Genomic DNA, 5012 nt, shown 5'->3' with positions numbered 1-5012 from the left:
GATGTCTCTCAAGAACTCGAAGCACACAGTTGGATCAATCAGTTGTGTTTCTGCATATGGAACCCTTAACAATGAGACACACTGTGTCCAATATTGAGCCTCGAGCCTCGAACCATCCAGAAACAGGACATGTGCCTAGCCACTCCACGAGTTCTCGCGAGACTTGCTGTTAGAGGCGTTGCCACCGAGTGCATGCACAGTTCGGTTTAGACTGGGCTGCAGACGGGCTCCTGCGGCAATGACTCCCATCAAGTTGCTGTTGCAGCCAACGCAGAGGCCAGAAGGCCGCACCTATGCCGAATTCGAGTCCGTGAACGAATGCATGGAAGGCATCTGTAAGATGTACGAAGAGCACCTGAAGAGGTTGAACCCCTTCAGCCAGTTCATCACCTATGGCGTCAGTCAGCTGTTTGAGTTTATCGACCGTCTGGTAGACCTCAGCTGCCTGGTGTTCAGCGAAGAAACGCAGACATACAAGCCTTATGGCCGAGAGTGGATCAAAGAGAGGATCTACATGCTTCTCAGTCAGCAGGCACAACTAGATGCGTCCGAGTGATCTTCTAGAAGTTTCTGGGGCTGTCCTGGACCGCAGGTGAGTGTGTGTTGCAGTGGTGGTTGCTTTCACTCAGAGCCTCTTTCATCCGCATTTGCATTTTATGTGTTAGGTGAAATGTGAGCTTCTTCGCTCTGAAAACTCCACTTGCCTCCTTATTGGTTTTCGTTTTAGCATTTTTTTATGATGCTATAAACGGAAATGATACATACCTGCTTTTTAATACATTCACTATTGAGAACTGATCAAGGTAGCAAGAACGTGATGACATTGATGTGCTACCTCCCAGTTAACTCTAAAGTTTTTTTAGTTAGAGTTTAAAACGGCTGGGGGTGAGGTTGCTTGGAACAGGAAGGATTCATTTAGGCATCAAATTTTAAAGAGATCTGCTCCTGGTGAGTTGGTTCTGTATTTAGGCTCCTGGTGAGGCAGAACAAGAAGCCATCAGGAACAAGACACTGAGACCTTCCACTTCATATCGCTCAGGAAGCAAAAAAGTTCAGACAGGGTTTGGAGATGCTCAAGGAGTAACGTTAAAAGTCATGAAAGCGGTGACCCACGCTCACCTCACAGGTCTCTCTTCTCAAACATCACTAGCAACTATGAGCGGAGGGGAAGTAGCTTTCATATTCAGCTCATAAAATACAACTTGAGTTTTATGTTTTACTTTAATTGTATCTTAATAAGTACATATTCAATCTAATAAGTATATTTTTATGTATTTACATACATACAGATAAAATGTGGCCAATAGATGTTTGTGAGTTTAATTTTCATGATTACTCCTGGGCATGGAGCTAACCCAGCATTCCCTTTATTCCACACATTCTGAGATCAGAATGTGCACTTCTCACTTTGTGCCATTTTTAATGGACTGATTAACATTTGCCTTTTTGGAATCATAAACAAGATTTTATAATAACCTTCTGATTAGTGAATGACTTCTCTGTCCTATATCTAAGTGAGCATGCAAAAGAATATGGATGTTAAGCACGTCAGAATATGACCTCTCTGTTGCTAATTAAATTAAATTAAATTAGCTAAAAAACATACAGAGAACTTTCTAATGATTGATCATCTGTGGTAGCTGCAGCAACTGTGACAGGTTGTTACTCCTGTGAGCCCCCATTCCGCAGACAAAAGTGAGTCTCGAAGAACATGTGAATTGTCCAAATCATATCTCCAATAACACAGATGAAGACAAATTCTTCATATTTTACGTCTGTGTCTCATCATTCATTTATTGTAATCATCCACTCTTTGTAAATACTTTATAATTAGGCAAATAGTTGTTTTTCTGTTTGTGAGTATTGGTGTCAACAGGATAATTTTAAATCTAGATACAGCGTTTGATGCTAAGATTCTTCAGTATATAAATTATGCTGTGGAATTCTGAACAAAGGCTTTTAGTGACTTGCTTTGGTTTCTGTGTATCATTTGGTTTGTTTCCACTGATGTAATTCTGAAATCTAACTAACATATACATACACATGTCACCTTTATTTGTGAAGCATTTGGTATTTTTACTTTCTGTTACATTTCATCTTAACTTGTGTTTGTGCATGGGGGTGTAGACACCTGCATCCTATGGTGGGCTTGTGTGGTACAGAGAAACTTTTCAGGGGTCCGTTCTTCCAACCACTTTGTAAGACTCCAGGGATTAACCCTGGGTGTTCAGGCTTAGTAGCAAGAGTCTTAACTCTCATTGACCCCAAATTAAGATGCTTCAAGACAGGATCTTATGTTGCCCAGGCTTGTCTCAGAGTTGCTTTGTAGCTGGTAAGGACCTTGAATTCCTGTTCTCTTATCATTACCTCCCAAGTGCTGAGATTAGAGGCTGACACTCAATCCTGGTTTATGTAATACTCAGGCTTAAATCCAGGGCTTTGTGCATGCTAGTCTCTCTACCAGCTAAGTTACATAGCTATCCCTTTAACTTACACAAACAGTATCCTTTAAAGCAAGAATAATACTTAAAATTCAGTACTTTCTCCTATATTTTTTAAGTGTTGTATACAAAATTATTTTGTACTAAGGGCTAAGTAAACAGGCAGCACTAGGTAGGACTCATAACTAAGGCACAGCACTCCAACAGCTACTAGGTGAGTGTCAGTCAGGTAATACTTTATCCTTATCTCCATCTTCAAATTCCATATAAACAAAGTGAAAGATCGCACTGGTGGGGGACAATAAGAATGGCCTACTTAAAGAGAAACTGATCAGACTGTACTAAGAATTAAAAAGGGCACAACCAGCAAAGTGCTTGACTTCAGTCTCTGGAACTCTTATAAAAATGCCAATGATATAGATACATACATAAAACCCCAAAAGTCTCCTAGGAGGTCACTAGTTTCACAAGCTACAGGCCAAGGAGAGATTGTATCAAACCCATGGTGGATAGCACCTGAAGAGGATCACCATACAGTGTATGTAGCCTACAACATGTGTCTGAATACACGTGACCATACAGTTAAACACACACACACAATAGGTTCAACAATATAACAGTACAAAAGAAGAAAACCACCTCTGGGGTTGATAGCTATTTCTGTCATTTGCATGTGCAACAAGATTTAGTTTAGAATAGGATTATATAAGCAAGCAGTATCTTATGAAAACAAATAATGAAATAATTTAGAAAATCTTAAAAGACCCAGGAGAATTTTGAAATATAATGTGGAACAAATTTGTAAATATATATTTTGTTTTGATATATTTGATGGTAATATATAAATATATATATCATAATGATTTCCTATCACTATATATATTTATATATATCTTTTGTTTTATTGACCCACAGGGAACATTTCTGATCAAAGCGGCAGGAGCAAGCAGTAGCTATGAGCCATTTTCCATGGAAGGCTGCCCCTAACCTGTGAATAACTTCTCTTCACATGAGCTTTGAGAATATTTGTCCTTGACTTTTTTTTTTGTCACCTGCCAATAAAATTTAAAACAAATCATTGTAAAAGAATCACTTTAAACTGTTTTTAAAGTTTAGATATTTCTTTACTGGTTGCATAGTAGAAGAGTTTTTATATCACATCTTTTTCCACTTCTGTTTTATTTTTTCTGATACCTATTCTTTGTATTTAGGTCTACTATCATTAAATTTAGTGTTCTTTGTCTATTGTTTGTCTGCAAGGAATGAAGTAAGTAAAGAAACTGTAGATTAGGGCAATTTGAAGGCTATTTTATTTCTTTGATTTCTACAGTAGGTTGTCAGTAGTTTTATATGTGGAGCTGACATGTGGGGGTGGAATGCGGAGACTGAGTAAAGAAAAGGAAAAAGAAGAAGAATTCCAGACTTCAACAAAACCCAAGACTTCATTTGATATAAGGGGCAGGAGTAGGGTGGGTTGACTCTTCTGATTACCTGTGTACTGTCAGTTTCTTGGCTAGGGTCCTTTGGTTCCATCCAGATGGAAATCATGAGCAGGTCCAAAGCTTAACTTAGTCTGTCTAAGGTTATAGCTCTTAGGCTTTGGGTATTGAGAGTTTGAGTGTCTAGTAAGGCAGGTACAGCTGTGTGCCTAGCATATCAGAACCAGTCCTAGGTTATCAGGCCTTAGCTCCCTGGAACTTCTCCAGTGACTGGACCACAGGTGCATCATCTCTGACCTTCACAAGCTTCAACTGTGCTTCCACATATGGCCTCTGGTTCCTGACACAGATGCCCCAGGATGCTCTTTGAAACAAACTTTCCAATTGTCTCATCACCACTGATCCTGCAAGGATTGTTGTCACATTATTATTATTATTATTATTATTATCTGGTTAGCTTACTGTACCTATGGTAAAGTTATATAGCCAGAGATAGTGTCATGGTTGTGACATATTAATGCAATAAAAGAACTTTTAAAAATTGCAGCTTGACTTCTAGGTCCACCAAATTCCTTAAGAGCTAGGAAGCACAGTGGGCCAGTTAGTAAAGCCTTCTAGACTGATGAATAGGATTGCAAGTCAATACAACTCAAGATCTTCAACCTAAATAACCCAGGGGCAGTTCATACATGCTAAGCACATGCTATGCCCCTGAGCCATACTTCTACCCCAGAGACTGGTAATTTAAATGGAAATCTTTCATTAAAGCAGTTAAATAAAGCATTCATAAATTGGCAAATACCTCCCTACCTTTTTGTCTTTCCCTCATTTATATAAAAACATAAGCAAGAAAAAGTTCAATGTATTGTGAATAAAAAGCAGTTCCCTAATATTACACATACAAAAAAATAACAATTTTTTCAGGTCTATATTAATTGTCCTACAAACTGAAAGATGAACTAAAGTATACAGGTACAAAAATATCTGGAAAATATGGCTTGATATAAGTAGATTAAAGCATAAAATAGCAGTATGAACTATCAGTACATAAGTAAAATGTATCAGAACTGGGAGGGGGAACGGATGGGGAGGGCATTCTCCATTATATTAAGAAAATCCCAGGTAAGATGAG

General features: G+C 38.5%; 1 pseudogene across 1 annotated transcript; it reads left to right on the top strand.

Annotated features, from left to right (window-relative positions):
* The first annotated feature begins 204 nt into the window (after positions 1-204).
* LOC114619191 lies at positions 205-3545 on the top strand (annotated as a pseudogene). Its single transcript, XR_003711082.1, has 2 exons — positions 205-592; positions 3357-3545. The product of XR_003711082.1 is annotated as an enhancer of rudimentary homolog pseudogene (transcript).
* Positions 3546-5012: the final 1467 nt, after the last annotated feature.

The sequence above is a fragment of the Grammomys surdaster genome, unplaced genomic scaffold (genome assembly GCF_004785775.1).
Source record: "Grammomys surdaster isolate TR1022 unplaced genomic scaffold, NIH_TR_1.0 62, whole genome shotgun sequence".
Classification (NCBI taxonomy): Eukaryota; Metazoa; Chordata; class Mammalia; order Rodentia; family Muridae; genus Grammomys; species Grammomys surdaster.
Note: the sequence above shows the minus strand (reverse complement) of the source record. Positions and strands in the feature narration are given on the sequence as shown.